Here is a 26,567-nt window from a genome sequence, read left to right as displayed (position 1 = left end):
TTTACCCGAGTGTCCAAAACACATGGCCGCAAGTCCGATGACACGACTACAAAGTCAATCATTGAACTGCGGCCTAGGGTGTCCTGGTGCCATGTGCACTTATGGACATCCTTGTGTTCAAACATGGTGTTCGTGATGGACAAACTGTGGTTTGCACAGAAGTCCAAAAACTGAACACCACTCGGGTTCAGATCAGAGAGGCCATTCCTCCCAATCACACCCCTCCAGGTCTCACTGTCATTGACCACGTGAGCGTTGAAGTCCCCCAGTAGGACAATAGAGTCTCCAGGAGGAGCACTTTCAAGCACCCTTCCCAAGGACTCTAAGAAGGCTGGGTACTCTGAACTGCTGTTCGGTGCATAAGCACAGACAACAGTCAGGACCCGTTCCCCAACCCGAAGGCGTAGGGAAGCTACCCTCTCGTCCACCGGAGAAAACCCCAACATACAGGCACCGAGTCGATGGGCTATGAGAAAGCCCACACCTGCCCGCCGCCTCTCACCATGGGCAACTCCAGAAAAGAATAAAGTCCAGCCCCTCTCAAGGAGATTGGACCCAGAGCCCAAGCTGTGTGTTGAGGTGAGCCCGACTATATCTAGCCGGTATCTCTCAACCTCGCGCACCAACTCAGGCTCCTTCCCCGCCAGTGAGGTAACGTTCCAAGTTCCAAAAGCCAGTTTCAGCAACCGAGGATCAGAACGCCAAGGCCCACGCCTTCGGACACTGCACGATCCACAACGCACCGAACCCCTACTACTGCCCCTCCCATTGGTGGTGGGTCGATGGGAGGGGGGACTCATGTAACTCCTTCGGGCTGGGCCCGGCCGGGCACCATGAGTAAATGCCCGGCCACCAGACGCTCGCTGGCGAGCCCCTCCCCCAGGCCTGGCTCCAGGGTGGGGCCCCGGTAACCCTGTTCCGGGCAGGGTACACAAGTCCTGTTTTTCTGTCTTCATAGGGGTTATTATGGATCACACTTTGTCTGACCTGTCACCTAGGACCAGTTTGCCATGGGAGACCCTACCAGGAGCTTTTGCTCCAGACAACATAGCTCCTAAGATCATTCAAGCACGCAAACCCCTCCACCACGATAAGGTGGTGATCCAAGGAGAGGAAGGTGTATTTAATGTATTTTATTTTATTAATAAAATGTACATTTAAGGGCAAAATATTTACTGGCATCAGCGCACAAGCACATGAAAACAGCAGATAGAGGCATCGGCCAACAAGTCCCATATCAGTGAATCCCTGGCCCCTAAACTACGTTGAAAAATTCAAAGCTGTCCATTACGGCTGGCCAAATAACACATGACCGCTATTTAGCAGTACAGCTCAAGGATAACCTCACGACAGGTTTCAGGCTAATGCTGAAGAGCACTACCAAGCCAACCTCACGACAGGTTTCAGGCTAATGCTGAAGAGCACTACCAAGCCAACCTCACGACAGGTTTCAGGCTAATGCTGAAGAGCACTACCAAGCCAACCTCACGACAGGTTTCAGGCTAATGCTGAAGAGCACTACCAAGCCAGCCTCACGACAGGTTTCAGGCTAATGCTGAAGAGCACTACCGAGCCAACCTCACGACAGGTTTCAGGCTAATGCTGAAGAGCACTACCAAGCCAGCCTCACGACAGGTTTCAGGCTAATGCTGAAGAGCACTACCAAGCCAACCTCACGACAGGTTTCAGGCTAATGCTGAAGAGCACTACCAAGCCAACCTCACGACAGGTTTCAGGCTAATGCTGAAGAGCACTACCAAGCCAACCTCACGACAGGTTTCAGGCTAATGCTGAAGAGCACTACCAAGCCAGCCTCACGACAGGTTTCAGGCTAATGCTGAAGAGCACTACCGAGCCAACCTCACGACAGGTTTCAGGCTAATGCTGAAGAGCACTACCGAGCCAACCTCACGACAGGTTTCAGGCTAATGCTGAAGAGCACTACCAAGCCAGCCTCGCGACAGGTTTCAGGCTAATGCTGAAGAGCACTACCAAGCCAGCCTCGCGACAAGTTTCGAGCTAATGCTGAAGCGTAAGAACACGTGTAAAGAGTCATGGCAAAATTTCTGGTTCAATAATTCAACTGTAATAACTGCAATATTAAAAAAAAAAAAAAAAAAACCTTAAGAATACTTCATACTTTTCCATAGGCAAGTCACCGCTCCAGGAGATCAACCTTCGCATATCCAGGACTACACATTCTTCCATTCTCAGTAATTCACCCAAGTATGCCCTGTTTAATTAGCTGCCTCTGCAGTGGGTCCAGCATTGGGACAACAGCACCGCAGGAGTCCCCGAAAAGCAGGCCGCTGCAGGAATGCCTTTAATGTATTATTGTGAATCTCTGCAGGGGAGGAAGCCATTCAATCTGCCCTGAGCATCGAGCAGGGTCGCTATTCATTTACAGCCACAGGCACCCATAGGGCACAGGGATGCTTAACAGACAAATTCTCCGGAGTCTCATTGGCATGAAGGAACGGTGGGGGTCCTGAAGGGTCCAGACGGCAGAACTGTGAGTTTTATGAATCAAGGGAGCCAAGTACGAATGCATGGCATTTACTGATGCACTGCGAAGGACTTTTATAGAGATGTAGATCAACTTAATTACAGATCCTCAGATACGTGGCACAGATTAAAAAGAGAAAAGTGCTACTGCAACAAGGCTTTCGCTCCTCAAGCGTAAAAACTCCATTCATGGCCATATCAGCCCTGAATCGATAACCATGGTTCTCATTATATCACAGTTGTCATATCAACTGATATTTTGCATCAATAATTAGGCCTACTTATTTATTCAGGTCCATTGTTGTAGCTCATTCAAGGCCGGTGAAGTACTTACTAATCACCCATAGATGGCAGTAATGATGAAATCTCTTAAAAGTCTTTTAAGGCTTCTTTTATAGCTATACTCAGTCTGCCGTTTAGCTCTATTTACTCTCATTCATTGAGGGCTCGCTTGTGGGCGCCCTCTGCTTTTTAGCAGTCGTTTTTGATATAATGAAGGAAATAGGAAGAGGCCAGGCTCCTCATAAACCAGCTCTTGCTACACATTCACAAGGGTGAACATATGACTAGGAAAGAACGAGTGTGAACCACTGTGATATCATGATGCACTGTGATGTTCTGAATCAAGACGTGTCGTGACCCAGTTGGCAACACTCAGAATTCAGAGCAACACGATGGGCTTTGAAACCTCCACTGGACAAATTTCCACCTAAAGAGATGTTACAGAGATGTTACAGAGATGTTACACCACAGACAGAGGTGACGGACGTTCTAACTTTTTCAGTATGAAAATTGAGCGGCCAATGTCAATTTTAAGGGGCTAAAAGTTCAGAAAACTCATAACAGACAATTATTTTATCTTTATATTTTACTTCTCAGGTTTACAAGTTAAAACAGAAGCAGACATGACCTTTGCCAATGGTTTTGATTTTCAAATACATAATGTGTATGAAATGAACAATGTTCAAATATGTCGGTTTATCTTCTCCCTGACTGCTCTGAAAACCGTTTAATACAACTTCATCGTTACTCCACCAGATCATCCAATAGCCTTCATAAAGCTTTCTTTAGGACGTCAGTTGGACAGTTCATACTTTTTCATTGAGGGCCTTCAATCTGGAAATACAAACTTACAACGCAATGCCTATAATCTCGTTCTCTCCAAAAAAATTAAAAATAAAAAAAATAGAGGAGGGGTTAGGGCCGAGGTCGGACTTGTGGCTCTTTTACTGCCCTGTTGTGGCTCCACAGCAGAATTAGATTTGTAAGTAAAAATAAAATAATGGACTTATTTGCATTTCTAAGCAATCGGCTGGTTTTCTGATGTGTTTAATCTGCAACAAGAAACTGCCAAACATAGTCATGAAGCTGAAGTCGCTTCTCTTGTTCAAATTTTCCCGTTCCACCTTAAATGGTGCGGAGGTTACATTCTGGCGCCTCAGGCACCATTTAAGGTGGAACAGGAAAATTTGAGCAAGAAGCTGGTGAATGAAACGCGACTTCAACCTCATAAAAAGTCAAATGCTGAGAGACATTTTACAAGAAACTGCTCTGCTTTTGTGGAGAAGTTTCCTGCTGGAGATGTGAGAAAAGTGGCTACAGCTGAGCCAAAGCTTAAAGCAGAGCTTATATTTTCAGCACATAGGGAGACACATTTACAGCCAAGATAACAAAGCAGGTCGCCGACCCCTGAGTTAGTGAAATAGTGATACTTTTTTTTGATCCCACATCCCACAAATTCCACCTCCGCATTTAACCCATCCGTGAAGTGAAACACCACATACACACTAGTGAATACACACACTAGGGGGCAGTGAGCACACTTGCCCGGAGCGGTGGGCAGCCCTATCCACGGCGCCCGGGGAGCAGTTGGGGGTTAGGTGTCTTACTCAAGGACACCTCAGTCATGGACTGTCGGCCCTGGGGATTGAACCGGCAACCTTCCGGTCACAGGGCCAGTTCCCTAACCTCCAGCCCACGACTGCCTCTAAAACAGACACTTTAGCAGAGGATGGTTACGATCCATTGACCTCTGGGTTATGGACCCAGCACGCTTCCGCTGCACCACTCTGCTAGCTCAAGTTAGAGTTAGAGGGGAAGAACAGAGAAATCTGTGGTCCTTCACTAATTCAACAGAATACTGAGTTGTGCTTTATTTCACTGGAGACAAAGAAATCTTAAAAAAAGACAGTGGTGTTGTTTTTTGTTTCTTTTTTAAAGGAAAGCATGCAGCACCAAATAAGTACATAATCAGTCTTCCTCTGGCATGACACCCAGGATCCAATCTCACTTTGATTTCTTGTCCAACACTAAAATACTCTGAGCCGAACTCTTCAATTACTGTAAGGCCAGAATTACAGCTTTCAAAATCCAAAACCGCAGAGCACGTTTGAACCATCCACTCACCTCCACACAAAAACTGACCAATTCCTGACCTGAGAAAGCCTGGGGTGTGTGTGTGTGTGTGTGTGTGTGTGTGTGTGTGTGTGTGTGTGTGTGTGTGTGTGTGTGTGTGTGTGTGTGTGTGTGCACATTGTAAATAACGTTTATGCAACATCAAAAGAATTCATACAAAGCCTATGGAAAAATTCAGACTCAAAACCAGTTATTAGTGGAAAATAAGTTGTTCAGCTGAATTAAAGCACCTAAAGCTGCCTTGAGAAGCTGCTTTGTGAAACACACTGGAATTTTCATAAGCCTGTGATTTACAAAGTATTACACAATTCACTGTAACAGTTCTTATTATACGCAGCCGCTTGGCCCGGAAGGAGCAGATGGCGTTTTCAGAACTGAAAGAGGAGTAGTGAAACTCGGGCTGGGGAATCGCAGGGGACAATCCACAGCGTCAACATGTGCATTGTGTTCCACACATCATTAAAAGGTGCTGCGTTCATGTGATGAGGCACAATTAGAACAGAGCGTTCTTCTGTTTGAAGGCGAAATTAAGGAAAGTGGAGATGCCTTCACTTCTTCTAGAGCGGTCAGTCTCTCACAGGCTGCAATGTTTGATCATGTGCAAAACTGCCATCATACAGGCCTTCAAACCCAACATGACTAACCTTTAGAAGCCCTCAGCTAACACTGCCGCTCTGCTATACTGTGTAAATGTAATTTAAAGGTCTCGTTTCTCACATTTTTACTGTATTTTTACCCCTTAGGGTTCATTTATTTACTAAAAGAGTAATATCCTTTACAACTATACAGGCTATTCGTGTTATTGCTTCTCCAGGGTATATTTTGGTTTGTCCATCTGATTTTTCGTGACCTAATCATTAAGCAATTTACTGCTGAAAGCCAAAAATCTCAGACGCTCTGTTATTTTATTAATGTTTCCAGAGCAGATCACTGAAGAGACAAAAACGGCTCGACTTTCAGTAGAAAAACAAAGTTCAGCTTCTTTTATTATAAGGGTTTAAAATGACATCACCGTCTATTAGACTGGAGAGAAGAGCTACAGCCTCACACGACGCCCAGCTTCTGAATGGAGCTTATGAAATATGAAAGTTATGAAGAACATGAAGTGCAATTTGGAACCACCGGTGGTCTCGCAGAGTTGAAGAGGTTAAGACATATACATGTAAATGAGCTCGGTCCTGATTCAAAAAGCAGTCTGGACTGAAACACTCCTTATAACTTCAGCATGAATGAGTGGGGCTGAACTGCTTTAAGCTGAAGAGCTGGATACAGAGCTGCATGCAAAAGTCTGGGCACCCCTGGACAAAAGATGCTTTGTTAACTGTTGTAAAGTTAAGTGATAGTTTTGAATCCCACAAACGGGGAAATTCCACCTCTGCATTTAACCCATCCATGAAGTGAAACACCACATACACATACTAGGGGGCAGTGAGCACACTGGCCGAGAGTGGTGGGCAGCCCTATCCATGGCGCCCGGGGAGCAGTTGGGGGTTAGGTGTCTTGCTCAAGGACACCTCAGTCATGGCCTGTCGGCCCTGGGGATCGAACCGACAACCTTCCGGTCACAGGGCCAGTTCCCTAACCTCCAGCCCACAACTGCCCCCAAGCAACATAAAATGAGTGCGGTGAAAAAAATTTAATTGTTTTTCCAATTTGTTCCCCTCAGGAAGTTAAACTATGCAAAGAAATTAAATTGTGCACGGAAATTTGTGGGAAAACGACCTTTTTAAGCTTGTTCCCTGTAGACAATCAAAAACTTAATTTGAGGTGTGGTTGTTGCACATGACTCTACGTAAATGTGCTGGATTTTTTTGTGACATCGCGATAACAATAAATTCAAAACAGGCTGTTTTTTGCAGCCCGATTTCCATCAACATATGAACCACATGAGCTACGGGAATTAATGGCACATTTTGAAACTTTAACACTCGTTACGTACTACACAGAATGGCTTTATTTTTTTGAAACGTGCCCTTCGATACAGTTACATAACGAATGACTACCTTACTTTCTGACTTTCCCAGTTATAATGACAAAATGACAAAGACGGCAAAAGTAAAACGCCTTTCCTTATAATTTCAAATCATAAAATATCTCCTCTTCTACTTACAAACACTAAACAGGTACGAACTGAAACCGACAGGTCATCAATGAGCTGAGTGAGAAATAATTCATATAAAACTGCAGCACACTGCATCACAATAACTGCCGTCTAAGGGTTAAAATGTATTGTTTCATAAATAAAGCATTTGCGTACTTTCAGAGGTAATCCACAATCCGATTCGGATCAGCGCAAAATCATGACGAATGTCGAGTTGGACTGACGTAAAAGTCGCATGAATTCCGACCTGCCTGCTCAGACGGAGTCGCATTGTAGCAGATCGGAATTCAGATCGGAATCCAACTCGACATTCGTCATCATTTTGCGCTCCTGAGGCTCATAAACGTTTAGGCTGATGTTTCTGTTCCAAAAAAAATGAGAAGCGACTCAAACCGCTCCGCGTTCAAAGAGGTTTCGAACGAACTGGCCGAACTGGCCGGAGGAGCCCGAGGCTGCAGCTCCAGAGAACAGCCCATAGAATCCGAGGACACTGACCAAAGTGACCGTGACCGAATAACGTGGCCTTTCTATGGTTAACTCGAACACACTGTGGGTGATGAGCCCAGCTGTCAACCACTGGAACTTTATAATCGCTCCTGTGATGCTGGTGAAGACGAAACCGAAGCTCCGGGAGCGACAGGCGTTCCCTGGCCGTCATGACTGTTTACCTCTGGACGAGCCGCGTGAAGCTCTGTTCTTTCGCACATGCGGGTCGATTTAGGAGCTGAACTGCTCAGACTGATGTGGCATACAGATCACATTTAAAAGATATTGTGATCAGCCAAACAAAAAGTCAGATGTGGTGAGAATCAGATTTGGGCCACTTTCACCTGCTGTGTAAAGGCAGCCTAATTCAGCGTGAGGGAGATTCTCATGCTTTAAGCTTCCTTTTGACTTCACACACTAGTCTGTTAAGGCCAGCTGTGGTTCAAATAAACTGTACCAGCTGTGCCAAACGTTCCAGCTTTATTCTTTTTGGTACCAACAGGACCTAACTGGGCTGTGCGGTTCTCTGGATTGACGGGGCTCCATCCAACACCTATAGAATGAGTGGGAGCGATCCAGGGCTCTTGAAAATGGTCACCTCAGGCTCATGTGCAGCTGCTCCAGAGTATCCCATTCTATTGGTCAATGCTTTCTATAATGATTATCCACCTGAAGACATGCATCGGCTCCTTAAAAAAAGCCGGATATACTAATAAGAAGGGGTGTTCGGACATTTAGACACAGTTTATATTATCATATTGAAACACAGTGACAGAGTCATTGGCACAATGAAGTGTTCTGGGCCATCAATACTGCAAAGGCCAATTAAAGAGATTACTTACAAACCATATGTTGGGTTCTAGCTTGATACTGCGTGCGGAGGTTTTTATGAGGCTGTAAACGGAGTATGATGGGACAGATTTTGTGCATCGCTCGCATAGCCAGACTGCAACGGAGAAGCCCCGGTCAGCTCGGCCAGCAGCATTATGGGATAAAGTAATCAGAGGGACGTGGGGAAGTGCGTCCAGGTGACCAAAGCCAACGTGAGGAGAGCCAGTTATCCAGCTGAGACGTGCGACATGACACTGCTGACATTTAACAGCTCCGGTGGCGGGAAGGCAGATATAATAGAGATAAATGGTGTTAGGCTAAAACGATGACACAGCAACTTCCACAAGCACCACCGGGAACAAAACTAGAACTGAGTGAATCTTATCCGGATTTTATTTATTTTGTGTTCATAGCTCTGTTACAGTTTTATTGGGTCACTATTTGGCAACACAACTTTGGAACCTTTTGTCTTGAAATAAAAATGCTCAATTCAAATCAGAGTAAAATCAAGACATTTTACACATAAAATACCAAAGATGACCTCGTAAGTTTGCAGGTCATTGCACCTCTACTAGACAGTAATATGAAATGCACACAATTCTGTAATCAGCCAAATGTGTGGCAGCAGTGAAAGGAGTAATATCATACAGATGTGAGCCAGCAGCTTCATGTAAACGTTCACATCAGCCATCAGAGTGGGGGAAAATGTGGGTTCAGTGATTTTGACTGCGGCATGATTGCAGGTGCCAGACGGGCTGGTCTGAATGTTTCGATATCTGCTGATCTCCTGGGATTTTCACATACAACAGTGTGTAGAGTAACTCAGAAATGGGGCAATGATGAAACAGCATTCAGTGAGCCGTGGTTCTGTGGACGGAAAGGCCTGGTTGACGAAAGAGGTCAGCAAAAAAATAGCCAGACGAGCTGGTTCGAGCTGGCAGAAAGGCTACGGTAACTCAGACAATCACTCTGCACAACTGCAGTGAGCAGAAAATCATCTCAGAACGCAGAGCACGTCGAACCTTGAGATGGATGGGCTACAACAGCAAAGGACCACATCGGTCCTTTCAGCCAAGAACAGAAATCTGAGGCTGCAGTGCTCACAGGCTCACCACAATTGGCCAGCTGCAGACTGGAAAACTGTAGGCTGGTCTGATGAGTCTTAATTTCTGCCGAGACGCACAGATTGCTTACTCATGCCGACAGCATGAACCCATGGACCCAACCTACCTTGTGTCATGATCTCCAGGCTGGTGGTGGCGGCGTAATGGTGTGGGGAATGTTTTCTAAGCACACTTTGGGCCATCAATTCCAATAATCAATCTGAGCATTGCTGCTGGCCAGATGCATTGCTCAATAGCTACAATGCACCATCTTCTAATGGCTCCTTCCAGCACACTCGAACACCGCTGGGATGTCTGCACAATCATGTCAGACACAATCATGTCAGAATAGGTGTTATATAGAACCAGTCTCAAAAAGGCTCTTTATAGAACCATATTCAACACACTCTGAAGAACCATATAAATATCAAATGGTTTTATATAGAACTCAGGGTGCCAAAAGGACCCACTGCCTTTACTGAAGGACCAATGAACAACCATCTTTTTAAGGGTATACATCACTAATACTGTGGCTGTCCCTGTGTGAAACTTCCATGAAGAACGGAACAACAGACTCATCACTTTCCTTCTCTTACTACCACGTTGGAGATGCTTGGTTCTTTTTTTCCCCCCCGACAGCAATGATCTTGTGCATCACGGTGACCAAATTTACCACATTAATGATAAATTATCATCACACAGCCCACTTCTAATTTACTGAACCATTTCCTAAACAAATAATATATTACACTGTATTATATATTAGAACTGAATTGCTCTGAGGTCAAAATGTAACAGGCTGCGTGCTGCAATTTAATCAATAATATCCAATCATTCAGCACAGGAGTGTTCACAGCTGTGAATACTAACACCACATTAGCTCTGAATTAACACCTAAACCAAGCCATAGAAGTTTTATTACACACTTCTGTAACCTAAGAAAAGCTCTACTGGTTTGCACTGAAGTCCCTGTAGTTACTGAATAATAAGCCTTAGTCTGTAATAAGCCTGGAACTTTAAGGCATTAAAGGCAAGAAGGAATCGGCCCCTGAAAAAAGACAACATTTAAACACGGCTCGGTACGTTAAAACGTACATAACCACGCCTGAAAAAGTGAACAAATCAAGCGTCTGAGACGCCTGAGGGCAAAGAAGCTCTGAGTAAGGTGAAGAAACGGGTCTTACTCATAAGATGGAAAGCGTGCAGTCAGAGAAAGTGAGTAAGCAAAACAAATGAAGTTTAACTGTCGAAACAACAGCATTACATGCAAACCTGTACCGTTACGTGCAGCACGTTCTCCTCTTATTTGTTCTAGACACCTACACCAAGAAAAACCCTAGTGCAGGCCTATTCATCTTCTGCTTACATAATTGGAGGTGCTGCCATTTCTGTCTTCTGAAGAAAAGAGCAAAACGAAGAGAAACCCTTCTTCTTCGCAGAGTGAACACCGTGCTATTTCCAGCCCTGCTCATATGCTCGGCTGCTATGAGGCTGCCAAGCGGCGACGCAGCCAAAGATCAGACAGGCGCTTGTTAAAGATGTGCCTCTCCCTGGATTACCCACGCTGAGCCAATCAATAGCTGGTATTGGCAATTTCAGAAATGAGGCACAGACTGCCCAGCACTGATTATTGGCCAAATAGTGCACACTGGCCTTTGCTGACTCACCATGAACAAGAATCCGGTCCACTGAGGCTTCAACAGCAGTATAACGTTTCTGATGGACTGAGGAAACAGATACTCCTCCATCAACGTGTTCTGTGCAAAGAGATGCTGCAGAGAAAGAGCTGTGATACTTTCACAATGTGTTCACTGGACAACTACCTTGTGCTTCCACTCACTGGCCACTTTATTGGAAACGCCTGCCTTGTGCTTCCACTCACTGGCCGCTTTATCGGAAACACCTGGCTTGTGCTTCCACTCACTGGCCACTTTATCGGAAACACCTGGCTTGTGCTTCCACTCACTGGCCGCTTTATCGGAAACACCTGGCTTGTGCTTCCACTCACTGGCCGCTTTATCGGAAACACCTGCCTTGTGCTTCCACTCACTGGCCACTTTATTAGAAACGCCTACCTTGTGCTTCCACTCACTGGCCACTTTATTGGAAACACCTGCCTTGTGCTTCCACTCACTGGCCACTTTATTAGAAACACCTGCCTTGTGCTTCCACTCACTGGGCACTTTATTGGAAACGCCTGCCTTGTGCTTCCACTCACAGTTTATACTTGCATTTACTGGCTTCACAGTCGTCCACCATCCAAAAAAATCCCAGCCAAGAGGCTCTGCGATCTGAAAATGACCACTGGTGATGAGCTAGAGGATGGCTAACATCAACAAGGCACCTTTAGCACCTTTAATACACAGCGGTAATTCAAAGTGTTTCACACAAACACAACAAAAATAAAAATAAAAGCATTAAATAAAGTTTGATGCTCTGAGATCCAGCATGTCAGAAAGGTTTTAATTAAAGTGCAATACAGAGATAAAAGACAACAGAACAGAAAATTTTAAAAAAGGGACTGAAAGAAGCAAAAACACTTCAGAGCAACAATAAAGTGCAGCGCTAAACAAAGGCACAAAAAAACCCAAAAAACAGGTAAACTGGACTTAGAGATGGCTACATCTGGCCTCATCTGAGAGTTTGCTCCAGCAGTTGGCAGCGACTGAATGCTGCCTCACTGTGTTTGGGTCTGATTCTGGGCACTACTAGTGGCCCAAGAGGCCAACTGAGCTTGTATACTTCAATCAGATCAGCAAGGTACTTTGGTCCAAGGCAATTCAAAGAATCAAACCCGATTTTTTGCCTAAATCCGATCTCTCTCACTCAATGGTTCACACTCGTTTAGGTAAGTGACCGAAATCTGGCATTAATGTGATGAACCGGCGTCCTGAAATGACCTCATGAGCTCCTCCTACTCAGTAATGTCACGTGACTGAATCGCTGCATCATCAGCGCAAACTAACGAGCAGAACGAGTTTCGCTGAGAAGATCATTAACTCTGATCAGCTCTCAGCTTCGTTATTAGAGCCAGACGGAGAAGAAAAAGGTGAGACGAGCTGCTTCTCCACCGTTTACAGGCTTTAAGTTGTGTTCGGCGCTGTTGCCATGGTAACGCTGAATGACAGCGCACGCACAGTCACATGAATTCTGATCTGAGCGTCACATTACGTATCCGATCTAGGACCACGTATGAAAGTGGCTCAGGTCAGCTTTGAAAAGATCAGATTTGAGCCCACACAGTCCAGAAAGCATCAAATCTGAGTCACATTAGGGCAAAAAAAATCGGATTTGTGCCACTTCAGCCTGGTAATGTGGACACGGCCTTTAATACGATTCAAAGCACTTAAGTCAATTCTGTAGTTGACCGGCAGCCAAACAAGAGGAGAAAAGACCTCATGCAGAAGAAAACAGGTCTATTATCAGCAACATCCAATCTTGGTCTAGTTTAGCTCTTTGGGTTATTCAACATGGAAACTTTTCCCTGCCAATAAAACCTCAAACTAACTTAAAACAGTAACGTTATTATATGCCGTTTGTTCTACTCTTCTCTAAAATCTGACCCAAAACCTGCCTGCACTGAATAATGTAGCCTCCACACAGGCACTGCAGCCCTTCAGCACCACTGATCTCGGCATTTTAACATCCCTCCTCAACCCACTCTCATACATCATTCACCGTAATGTTGGGAAACGGCTCAAGATAAAAGTAAAGCAAGTCATCCTTTGTAGCCACTTCTGGATTGAGCTTCAGCTCAGCCTCGCTTTGGATTTAAAGATGAAATGAGTGCAGAGCTTAAATGATCTCTGATGGTGGTGTAATTCCCATATAATTACCAACTGGTCCAACATGCAATATTGCCTAATAACACATAATGACGATATTCTGCCAAGACAGATATTAGCGCTTAACTTCCAGGGGTTCTCCACAACTGTCTGTGTGTTTATAACGTTTCCTATGAATCCTGTATTGAAAATGAATGCTTGCATGCTGTTATCAATGCCTGGCATAAGCCTGTATAAAGTCTTACGTAGTTATCATTACATAACTCTTATAAAGAGTGAATATATGATTTTATAAATGTTATAACGTGAAGTAAACAGGAATGCTGTGATGCATTATAAAAAGCTTCTGGCATATTTTCTGTGGAACATACAGACCCATCATAACAGCTGTCACCAACTTTGCTAAAATTAAGCCATGTCCGGCCTCACATTCTGACCACCTCCTTGTTTCTATGCTCATTGTCCACTTTATCAGCTCCACTTACTGTATAGCTGCACTTTGTAGCTCTACAGTTACAGACTGTAGTCCATCTGTTTCTCTGATACTCTGTTACCCCCCTGTACCCTGTACTTCCACTCACTGGCCACTTTATTAGAAACACCTACCTTGTACTTCTTGTATTACTTTAATATTCACCATAACCCTAACAGTCTGACTTGTCAGAATCAAAGCCCTGATAATAATGATGATAATAATAATAATAATAATAATAATAATAATAATAATAATAATAATAATAATAATAATATATTTAATTTAATAGCACCTTTCTCGACACTCAAGGACACTGCTTGCTGATGGCCGACTGATGTTGCAGGCATAATGTCCTCCAGAGAGTTTTATTAGCTGCATGAGCGGTTTTACACCCCGATATACACCAAACAACCAACTGGACTGGGAGAGAAAGTTGTTATCATTTCTCAATCAGAGCCCATCAACACAACACAAAGTGCAGAACCTCCTGCAGCGGCTTCAGAGGAAGTTCAGAGAGGTAAGAAAAACGCGCTGGCGAGGCTCAAACTGTCTTAAGTGCAGATAAGTAGAAGACCTCGATCGACCTCAGCTCCTCAGAGCCTCTGTGTGATGTTGGAGGGAGATGTGAAAATTGCTCAAGTGCACCCTCTGCACAGCCTGAAGGCGTGGCCACTGTTTATTTAGGACATTTATGTAATCCCAAACATCTACTCAGGCTCTGGATGAACGTGAATGATACAGAAAATAACGCTGGAACAAAACCTCGTATGTCCAAAACGGTAACTTTACAGGAGAAGGAGAAAATAAATTAATTAATTAATAAATTAATTTTAAAAAACTTTTTACTATTTTTAATATAAGTCTATGGAACCAGACACCAGATGAAATTTACAGATTAGTTAAAGGGTAACATGTCAAAAACTGTGGAAAAAAAAAAAAAAAGCAATACGAGGTTTTTGTACCAACAGCGGCGATATATACATGCCAAATGTTTCATTTCCCATAAAAGGCGCTCCTTCGATTCAATACATTTTTAAAACCTGTAACTGAGACTTCGGCCCTTTTTCATCACACGCACAATAAAGGAAGGCAGGTTTGATGCATTGTAGCCTTCAGAAAACCTTTGTACCATGTAGAAACAAGCAAAGATTTAAGTGCCAATGATGAATCTACTTCAGTGCGTGAAATCAAGTGCCCGCCTACCAGCATCTCATTTACATATCATTTACATGAAGCACGCCCCAATTCATGCAGATGTTTCAGAGAGCCAAAAAACCACACTGATCAGCTTACTTGAGGTTGAGCGGTGAGCGAACTGCTCCCCCTACTGACCAAACTTTACAGGGATTAAAATTACAGCCACTGGAAAAATTAAAAGGTGACATTAAAAAAAAACTTTTTTTTTTCTTTTTTTTTTTAAAGACAGCACACAGAGTGACATGATTGTGTGGAGTGATTATTTTCCTAAAATGACATATTTAAATTGCAGTGTATGAGACGTTTCTGCACTGTTTGTTTATTTTGTGGGCGGAGTCAGTAGTATAACGCAAGCACAGTAGTAAAATAAGTACAGTCACAAAGGAATAGACACTATTTTCTATTTGCCTTCTCAGATTAGGTTTAGATGATGATTATGGTAGTTTTGGTAAGTTAATCACAAATCAAGCCAGGAGTTTGACTGCACAGATACACCGAAGGTGAAATGAATAATCAAACTGTTGGTTAACTGTCGTGTGGCTCACTTCACCATCAGATCCGATGAATGAAGGGCCAACGTGAGAGAACACATGACCCAAAGACCCCATAAATTATTTATTAATCATTAGTGCCTTTATCACAGCAGGCTGCAATCTTCAACAAGCCCTCTAACCAACCACAGTTCTTCAGGTGTGCTGTGAGCATCTCGACCAATCACAGTTCCCAAAGAGATTCTGTGGGGTTTTGGTGAAACAATGTATTTGTATGATGCAGCAAATGTCTAGTTAGGTCAAAATGTGCCCAAGCTATTGTTCACCAATGCATATTTAATATACAGGATGAGTCACAAAGATTCATCTGATTTCAACAAGATTTATTTCACCTGTAAATCGTTACAGATCAGTGCAGTGAACTGTAAACGGTTTAAATGAGCGTGAAGTTTATTATGTAATACAAGGTCTCAGTCTGAACCTCCTCCAGCTGTACGGACATCATCAACACCACAGTCAAACTCATCCCATACCGGATCGAGCGTGTCGGGTGACGCTGCACTCACGGCTCTTTCAGTAGGAAAGAGATCATCCAGTGCTGTGGAACCAATGACGGACGCTCTGAGCTTCACTCTTAATTAAGTGGAGACCGCAGAACGCTTTCAGCTCAGGGGTCTCATCTCCTCTCAGACTGAAGGAGCCATCTTCACTGACAGCCTAAAACTCTATGACCTCCTCTTACAATTAGTATGTGATTGGTTCCTATGACAAATACAGCTCTTTGAAATCTTTTGAAATCACCCTGTATAGAAGATACATCACAAATGAGATATATACCAGTACAATCACAGTGTAGTCATTTGCCACTAAGTGCAGACCTAATATCTACCCTACTCACTATTAAGTCAATAGAAATGTCAGCTGTGTGACCTGCACCTGAAGAGATGCCCACTAAGATGTCTGGTTACCTGTAAATTTGACTTGTAAGGTGTTTTAATTCAACATGTAAGCAACCTAACTGGCCTCAGTATTAAACCTGGGAAAAATGCTTCATTAGCGTACAATAACCCAACACTTGAAGACAGTCCAGTTACTTACTCTCAACTAACCAACTACATCTGACTGGCTAGGGCTCCCATCACCCTGTCAGCAGAAAGTCCAGTAATACTTTTAGTATCTGCAACATTCAACTAAATATATATTAAATGCAACAGATTCTGTTAAATCTAACCTTAAACTTCAACCCGGAACCGAATTTTGAGCATCGTTTCAGATGGCGCACCTGAATTTTATTCTGGGTAAAAATGCAATGAGAATGAAAAGAATCAAATCTAACCTGAAGCACGGCTGATAACCAGCTGGCCATTTCAGAATTTGAGTATCTGTAAATATTTACAATCTATATCAGACCACCAAAATGAAGAGTGACCAAAAGTCCTACCTAAACCTTACAAGCTCCCAGATAGTCCATCTGACCGCCTTTACACGTTAACGTCACACACACCGGCTCAAAAAGAAGGTCTGGCTCAACGTTTAGGTCTCAAACGTAAAATTAACATTACATACTAGTGAAGATATGATGACCGTAGTCTTCTGACGATGCACGTGAATGGAATGATCTACTAAACCTCCTTTCAAAGCACTTGCGATGGTCATACTCTTACGCTTAGGGAAGGGGTCCGAAGCACAACCTACGTTATAAGGTGGTCTAAAAATATGGCACTTGCAATTACACATTGTCACCAGAGAGGTCGCCAAAACTTAGTGTACTTTCAAGACTGCTAGTTTCCAAACACCTGGACACTGCACACCTGGACACTGCATTTCAGCACCAATATCTGCACATATTTATTCAGTATTGCCATTATATGCTCTTACCTGCACCTCCTTGCACCTTCATTGTTTACTTTTTTATCTCAGGATATATCTTCTTGCATATTTTTGTATATTTCTAGTTGTATACATGCCTGCAGAGAGGACTGTTGCATATATTTCTTCTTCTTTTTATATTTTAACACCCTTCATCATTATGTGCTGTGTTGTGTGACTGACCACGGAACTTCCTTCAGGATCAATTGTCTGTCTGTCTGTCTGTCTGTCTGTCTGTCGTTTTTCAATTTCATTCTACGTGACTGGGTTTCGTTAGGAATAGCCGACGTCCCTCAAGAACAAGGTCAGATCCACATTAGTAGTTATTACATCAGCTAGAATTCAGGGCTGGTGGTATTCAGGCTCAGAAGACTGTCAAAGTGATGCACACAGACCACACACACACACACACACACACACACACACCCATACACACTTTCTAAGCCACTTATCCTTCTGGGTGGTCACTGGACGGAGGGCAGAAAATACCCTGGATAGGTCACCAGTCTCATAGAGACCACTCTAGATCATTTACAACACAACTGACTTTCATAGGGTCTGTATTTGGCCTCAGCGGAGCTTTTAAAGGATTTGAAATTACAATAAATGAAATTACAATCGGTCCTCACTCTCAAAACTCCATCACAATGAGCTCACAAATTAGTTTCACAGCACTTACTGAGTAGTTCTGCAGCAGTTACTAAACAACAAACCCTGTCATTTAGAGCAGAAAAGCCTGCAGTTTAAGGTAATAAAGAGAGTGATGGCTGTATAAGAGGCTGGTGGTTGAGTAATAGTAAACACATCTGTCTCAGGAGAAAATTCACAGCTGCGTCATTTCTGGCCGCCACAGCAAACGAGTCAACGCGCGGTACATGAAGTGGCAAAAAGTGACCGTAGATTTGATGAGCTCGACAGTGGTTTGCACAGCAATGCAGCCTGAAGACGAGCACGGTCAGGAAAAGGCTACTAAGCAGCAGCTGATGCTGAGCAACATGAAGAACGGCGCCCTGGACAAATCTACAGTCCATCACAGGAGTAGCTGAACGTCGTGTCCGAAGGGGAAATCTTTACAGGAGAACAGAAAACTACACTTCATTTTGAACCCGTTAACGTCCATCCTGGAGTTTTTTCATTTCCATCAGTGCAGGGATTTTTCGAGCTTCGCTGAGCACAAATCTGAAAACGAAACCGGTCAAACGGTTTAAATACAGCTCCCGACTTTCTTATTAAACTGGGTCTGTAAGTTGGGATGGTTGTGGTCACATGTACAGAACATGGTGCTCCTGACTGACCCAAACTGACCTACAGGCATCTTACAAGCTCCGAGTTATTTGTTCATTTTTTCCCCCGTTTACAGCTTAATACACCCTGTCGACAGTGTATTAGATTAAAACTAAATGGCAGCTCTTGCAATCTGAAATTCCCACTTTCAAAGTGCAATTTCAGCAGAATGAATGAATGAATCTTTCAGCTCTAATCTGAGGACCCAATAAATCACATGTTAATCATTAACACAATATCAGCCTTTATAAAGCTGATCACAGCAGGCCTCAGTACTGAATGAGCCCTCGAACCAGGCACGGCTTCCTCAGGTGTGCTGTGAGAATCCCGACCAATCACAATTTCCAGTGAGATTCTAGTGCGTTTTGATGAAACCAAGGACTTCAAAAATTCAGCCGAAGTCTATTTTGGTCAAAATAATGCGGTCAGATTTTTACCCATGGCTAGTCTATTGTTCACCAACGCAGCTCCGCATTTTTTTGGTGCACTTTTAGTTTCTGGCCCTGGGAAAAAAATACTTATCATCATCATCATCATCATCATTATTCACTGTGAGGTTTCTTTGGCTGTGAACACACATAAATCACCACCACCGCAAAACAGCAACCTTTCCCCAAGTCAATGAATGAAGGGAAAGTCTGACTAATGAGGAAACGTCATATATCCCATCAGTGGATACCACTTGGCACCAACAGTGTTTTATACAGATCTCAGATCCAAGGTCTCATTATTGCTGCTCCACTGATAAACCAAAGGAGGCCATCGACGAATCATAACAGCCGAGCTATTATAATTACTACTCCAGCGTCCAGCAAGCTAGAAAACCTAATGCCAAATGACAAGAAAGCCAGGAAAGCAGGAGTCCACATCGTGCCAGGATGGATGCTGAGACACTCTTCTGAAGCCATGCGGCACCTGAAAGCCTCAGCATCTGTTCTTACATGCTCTTAGCCAAAAAGCAGAAGACCTGATGGGCTGTTTCCACAAAGCACCTCAGGAATAAGATCTTTCAGGACAGATTTGAACTGCTTTCCTCAAAGGCAGCGAAGATGACCACAAATTATTCAAATGAGGACAAGGCTTGCACCAGCATGGCCAGCCAAGGCTGTGCATCTACACGCCTAGGAAAGATGGTCCTCAAGGGTTCTCTGTTAAGACAACCATGAGATCTACACAGAACCATGTAACGTCTCCGTGGTTGTTTCTATAGTGAAATACGTCTTCAGGTTGATGGGGAATGTGCTGTGCGTGGCTTTACACAGAAAGTGCTTGCTGTTATGATGTTAAGCTTGTATACAATAGAAGAACGATTTGTGGTGCTAAAGAGTTTCTGCACCAAAGAACCATAGACAGCACATCCCCATCAGCCTGAAGAGCCATTCCATTATAAAAAGAACCATTTAACCCATGAAGAACCCATGAAGAACCCATGAAGAACCTGGTGGTAGCTCTACAGGCAGGTGATACGGCCTAATAGTAATAATAGAAAGAGTCTTCATTTAAAAACCACATAAAACAATGGCATAAAATGAATGAATCGCATGAAAGGGGACTCTACCAGCACAGCTAGATATCTAGGCCAAAGGAGACCAGCTCTGGTCCAGGGAGGTCCGTGTCCATCCCAGGACTGCCCACACACTCCTAACATGCCCGTTATTAGGCTGGTTAAGCCGGCAGAGCTGTAGGCCCTACACGTTCAGTAGCGTGGCGGTGGCTCATCCTTCAGCTCACCTTGCGAGCTTTGGGAGCATCTTCGCGCCCGGACTGGCTCACAGAACGAGCCGAGGGGGAAGAAAGGCAGACATGCTCGGCTTATCGGTCAGAGATGTTCCTCAGCGGTGGCTCACCTGTCCGAGGAGCGGAATGGGAGAAGCGAGGGGAAGTTTTCTCTCCTCCTCGGGCTTTTCTTCGTCCGCAGCTCTTCCTCGGTTCAGGTTCCCTGGAGGCAGAACAACAGTCCAACTGTCCGTCCGGCCGCTCTGCTCGGAGAGCCGCTCCACACTCCAACGTTAGGTCTTCGCCTCTTCCACCATCTAAATACACGCACACACACACATACACACACTTATACACACACACACACACACAGACACACACACACGGTAACGGCACGGGGATGACACGCATGCGCAAACAAAAAAACGCGGCTCCGGCGTCAGCAACCTCGTCAACGCGCTTCAACCAATCGCGTCGCTCCGTGCGGATGACGCAACCGAAAAAAACTCAGTTTTTCCTTTTTTTTTTCTTCTTCTTCTTCTTCTTATTATTATTATTATTTTAATATTTTTTCCCAGTAAAACAATCAAAAGCAATTTACCGGGCTTATTGACGCATCTAACATTTTTATTTTAACAAATAGATAAATAGATAAACAAATACCTGTCATAGCGCAGTGGCACTTTCTTTTGTAGGGTTTCATTTGTGGTGTAATTATTTATGCGGTTTTAAATTATTAGCGCTGATGCTGGCAGAGCTGTGCTCTGATGATCTCCGCGCTACAATGTTCATTTAATATTCAATTCTCTTCGTTTAAAAAAAAAAAAAAAAAAAAAAAGCCTCTGTGCTCCCCCTACCGGTGCGTGTGCGCCACTGCAGCCTTACTTAATTGACCTATATTACTTAAGGCACTATATAAGAGGGGCTGACCTGAAATGACGTGACACTGTGAGCACAGGCAGCTTATGAAATCACGTGATCTGATCATGTTTTACACTTTTGGTTTGATTGGTTGTCCACGTATCCACTATTATCAAATCATCGTAATAACGATGTTATTATTATTGTTGTTGTTGTTGTTAGCAGGATATGTCCCACCCAGGTTTAATAAGGTTATTAGTGTGCACTTTTATATAGTAGTAATAATGATGGACATAACAACAACAACAACAACAGCAATAGTAATGATAATGATACTACTACTACTACTACTAATGATAATGATAATAATAATATAATAATAATGATGATGATAATAATAATAATAATAATAATAATAATGATAATAATAATAATAATAATAATAAGGTCAGTTCAGGTCAGAGCAGAGATGACGCACTCATACCTGGTGTATGTCAAGCACTCACAGTAACGTTACAAAACAATGGAGTACCTTTTGATGAAAGTACCTTTTACTCTACACTGACACCTAGTGTTCATAATCAATATGACATGGAAACTAACAGCTCTTGAGCTCCAGCGGTCAAACCCTCAGAAGCACAGAGAGAGAGAGAGAGAGAGAGAGAGAGAGAGAGAGAGAGAGAGAGAGAGAGAGAGAGAGAGAGAGAGAGAGGTAGAGAGAGAGATTGATAGAGAGACAGAGAAAGAGAGAGAGAAAGAGAGAGAGAGAGTGAGAGAGGAAGAGAGAGAGAGACAGAGAGAAAGAGAGGGAGGGAGGGCGAGAGAAAGAGATTGAAAGAGAGACAGAGAAAGAGAGGAAGAGAAAGAAAGAGAGAGAGACAAAGAGAGAGAGAGGAAGAAAGAGAGAGAGAAAGAGAGAGAGGGAGGGAGAGACAGAGAGAGAGAGAGAGAGAGGAAGAAAGAGAGAGAGAGACAGAGAGGAGAGAGAGAAAGAGAGGAAGAAAGAAAGAGAGAGACAGAGAGGAAGAGAGAGAGAGAAAGAGAGGAAGAGAGAGAGATTGATAGAGAGACAGAGAAAGAGAGAGAGAAAGAGAGAGAGAGGAAGAGAGAGAGATTGATAGAGAGACAGAGAAAGAGAGAGAGAAAGAGAGAGAGAGGAAGAGAGAGAGAGACAGAGAGAAAGAGAGGGAGGGAGGGAGAGAGAGAGAGATTGAAAGAGAGACAGAGAAAAAGAGAAAGAGAGAGGAAGAGAAAGAAAGAGAGAGACAAAGAGAGAGACAGAGAGAAAGAGAGGAAGAAAGAGAGAGAGAAAGAGAGAGAGAGGGAGGGAGAGACAGAGAGAGAGAGAGAGACAGAGAGAGAGAGAGAGGAAGAAAGAGAGAGAGACAGAGAGGAGAGAGAGAAAGAGAGGAAGAAAGAAAATGAGAGAGAGAGACAGAGAGGAAGAGAGAGAGAGACAGAGAGGAGAGAGAGAAAGAGAGAGACAGAGAGAGAGAGAGAGAGAGAGAGAGAGAAAAAGAGAGAGAGAGAGACAGAGAGAGAGATTAGCAGTGACACTTCACATCCCATGGTCCTCTGTGATTCCAGAGTCTGGAGTGAGGGAGCGTCTTCAGTCTGATTGTTTATCCTCTCACTCGGCTCTGATTGAGAGTGTGAGTGAATCGAGATGCAGGACACAGCAGTTATAGAGTCGTACAGAACACAGGACGGTTTGTCCGCTGAGGAAGTCTGTCTGTCCCTCAGCGTGGGGATGTGTCTGCCACGGCTATAAAACCCACTTACAGCCCTGTTTCTCATCCCTGAACTGCAGGTTTGGTGTCTTCCTCCTTTTTACCCTCTTGACTGAGGAGCACTGGGCGTGTAAACATCACGACCGTTAACAATTCAAAATCATAAACAATGACGTGGATACACAACCATGACTGGAGAAGCTATTTACACAGCAGTGGACTTCAGACGATGATAACAATACAGGGAGCTTTTTGTGTATGTAAACATAGTCACATCGCTGCTGTCGGAACAAAACCTCATATCTCCATATTTTGTTGTTTTCCGTTTTTTTACATAATTTGAAAATAACTTTTGTGCTTTATATTCTGTCAAAGTTTCATGATGAATGGCACAATAGAAATGGCCCAAAATTGCTTAGAAATATGTCTGGTTCCATTGACTTACATTAAAAGTAAAGTATGTTTTTTCCTTCTCCTGTAAAGTTTCCGTTTTGGAGATACGAGGCTCTGCTCCGACATCAGTGATATTATGGACATACATTATTTTTTTCCCATCACTAGTCCACAGTGATGTAATCAAAAAAAGAGAAGATGTTTTAGAGATTTGGCCAAATTCATTACATTTAGATGGAAGATTACAGGAAAACAAGACTTTTGCCTTTAATTTGATACTATGGATCATATTTTAAAGGAATGGTTTGGTAAAACCTTTAAACATACGCAATTTTCTTTCCACTTCCCCCAGATACAGTCGACCGGCCAAGATGTGTTTGGTGTCCAATTTTAGTTTAATTTTACACTGAAGTTATGAAGCTAATGTTGCTAACAAATAGAAGTCAATAGTCACCCAAATCTTTCCTGTAAACACATCCCCAAAACGTTCTCTTTCACACTCAACTTCTCTTCAGTATGGTCATGTAGACTTGTTGATGTGGTTTAGGACTTCGTATGAGCTATAAAAATGGACAAAACTTCATGGAGACGTTTGTGTTGAATGCTGCGGGCAGCGATTCTAAGGCCCAATCCCATTTCTTAGCCCTATCCCTTGTTTCCAAGTGTCATCTTGCCCCTTGGAACTGAGTTATAAGGGGTAGTGGTTGAAATCTTCCTCTATGAAATGGGACCCTCAAATAAAGAGCATCACTTCATTAACAGCTACCAGCGCCGCTCTGTAGGCGACCCTGCCCGTCTGCAGGGACAGCAGAGGAGGGGAAAGTTCAGCTCCTCACTGCTGGGCTTTAGTCACATTTAGGGCATCATACGCCTTCAAAGGGAAGGGGGGCTGGGGGGGGTGATATTCTTCAATGTGAAGTCAACTATTTGTCAACCTCTTGTTTAAATTTTCCCATTCCACCATAAATGGAACTGCCGCACTTTTAAGGTGGAACAGTAAATGTAGCTACCGAGACATCAACAAACTACTAGTCTTGCTTTAATGCTCGTTATGAAGAAAAAGATCACAGTACATTAAAAACGTCATTAAACTAAGATAATACAGTGGTTATTGTCATTTTTAACTGAGACAATACTTGGACCAAAATCACTAGTCTGAAAGACACGGATGTGGTTTGAGCAATTTGAGAGGTGTTTTGAGGAGAGAAATATTTCGGTGACTATTGACTTCCAGTGGTTGTTAGCTTTGTTAGCACCAGCACTAAACTAAAGAAGCAAAATTTGGGCGCCAAACAAGTCTCCATTCCGACTGGATAGTCAGTAGATGGAAAAGTGTTTAGATTCGATTTTTTGCCAAAGTATTCCTTTAACATGGTCAGCAGTGGTGGACAGTAACAAAGTAAATGTAATTCATTGCTGTACTTAAGTAGTACAGTTCAACGTCAGAAAATTCTGGGAGAGTCTGTTCAACATAAATGATGAACTAACCTAACTTTGTGTAAATAGAGCACAATATAGAAATATGTCCACATATGCAGTCGAGACTGATGCGGCTTTTTTCTGAATTTCTACAAACACCATTTCATTTTATAGTAAATGAGTTTGGGCTGGTTTATGTTTATGAACAGACGCCTACAGATCAACATAGTAAAGGAGCTCATCTGTGATCCTGAGTTTAAAGTTTTTTAACTTGTAAATAAGTTGCATTGAGTTAATTACTCTTTTGGTACTTTTACTTTGATACTTAAGTACATTTGAAGGTAAATACTTTAGTACTTTTACTCAAGTGGAGGTCTAAAGGGAGGAAGTTCTACTTTTACTGGAGTGATATTTTACCTTGGGTGTCTCTCTTTAACTCCAGTACATGATTTGTGTACTTCGTCCAGCACTGATGGTCAGAGATGTGACAAAACAAGGCAAAAAGGTCCTCTTGGGTTTCAGGTTGACTTTCAGGGGCATGTTGTAAAAAACAGCAGACGAGGGCCAGAGGAGAAAAAACAGCACTGACTTGCTGTCACACTGTAACCAATCTCTCTCATAAACATGTTGTTAAACAAGCATTAGATGTACTTATGCAAGCATGTTATTGCCATTTTCTTGTCTTATGACAGCAAAGATGCGTGTTTTTCAGTAACTTTGGCACATAATTACTGACATTTGTCCCCAGTGACCACACAGTCATTGGTCGCACTGATACTCTGGGGCAATAAATAGAACCCACTGTACTGATTCAGCCGTCATGACGCACCTTCATGACATTCAACATCTATTAAGAGATTAAGAAGGTGAGTCATGGCACACAGTTTGTCTGCGTAACAGAGTCAGAAACCACTAGAGGTGATGTCTTAAAGGAATACGCTTGGAAAAATCTCATTTACACAATTACAGCCTTAGTCCCGAGTGCGCTTGATCCGTTAAGACATCTTTAGTGTGTGAGGTTTGTTTCTTTAGCTTTGCACTGGAGCTACAAGGCTAATAGCTAAGGAATGATGGCAGTTACTCCACTAATTAGCCTAAATCATCACATACGGACCTTGAACTGTGTTGAACTATTATGCAAACTCCTATAGACTTGCTTATGTGGTTCCTGACACTGTGTCTACTACCAGTGGTGGACGAAGTACACAAAACATGTACGTGAGTTAAAGTAGAGACACCCAAGGTAAAATATCCCTCCAGTAAAAGTAGAACTTCCTCCCTTTAGACCTCCACTTGAGTAAAAGTACTAAAGTATTTGCCATCAAATGTACTTAAGTATCGAAAGTACAAAGGAGGAAACTGTTTATCTATAATAAAGAGCCAGACGGACTCGGAGGAAACCGTCTGTCTGTGTTGTTGAAGGAGAATCGCAGGCAGGGTCGTCTACACGGCTATCGGGGGCTTCATCTCCCCCCATTCAAAGAGGGCATGAAGTTCCCCAGACAGTGAGGATGAAGATCAAAATGATCCACAGAGAGACGGGAGTGAGTGGAGCTCCAGCGCCAGTGCAGCAACCAAGACCCCAACACGTTATGCCCCCTACAGTTAGCTCACTTTATCATCTAAATATTCCGACTTTTATTCCCAAAATATTACAACTTTTTTATTATTATATTTACTAGATTTACTTCGTGACTGTCCCCCACTGTCTAATACTGATATCGATAAAAATGGGCTTAAACATGTTCCATCCCTGCATAGAGGCCTGTTGGTGTCTTGTGGTGTCCAGTCGTAATGTTAGTGGTGTTGTGTGTTTCCTGATGGGTTAATATCACAGTGTAAAGGATGCTAATGTTTTGACAGGTGTTCTGAGACAGGTGGTTCCCTAAAGGTGGTCTCTAATGGT

The 26,567-nt window shown here is 43.3% G+C and overlaps 1 protein-coding gene across 2 annotated transcripts in view; it reads right to left on the bottom strand.

Moving 5' to 3' along the window:
* The window catches only part of slc23a2 (solute carrier family 23 member 2), a 71,373-nt gene extending 50,737 nt beyond the window's left edge, over positions 1-20,636 (bottom strand). For both annotated transcript variants that reach the window (XM_017719932.2, XM_017719933.2), the window contains exon 1: positions 20,390-20,636. The gene's annotated coding sequence lies outside the window, so the exon portion shown is untranslated. The remainder of the gene's footprint in view (positions 1-20,389) is intronic.
* Between the last annotated feature and the right edge of the window lie 5,931 nt (positions 20,637-26,567).

This window comes from Pygocentrus nattereri, chromosome 29 (assembly GCF_015220715.1).
Source record: "Pygocentrus nattereri isolate fPygNat1 chromosome 29, fPygNat1.pri, whole genome shotgun sequence".
In the NCBI taxonomy this organism is placed as follows: domain Eukaryota; kingdom Metazoa; phylum Chordata; class Actinopteri; order Characiformes; family Serrasalmidae; genus Pygocentrus; species Pygocentrus nattereri.
The sequence above is the reverse complement of the archived record's forward strand: the minus strand, read 5'-3'. Positions and strand labels throughout refer to the sequence as shown.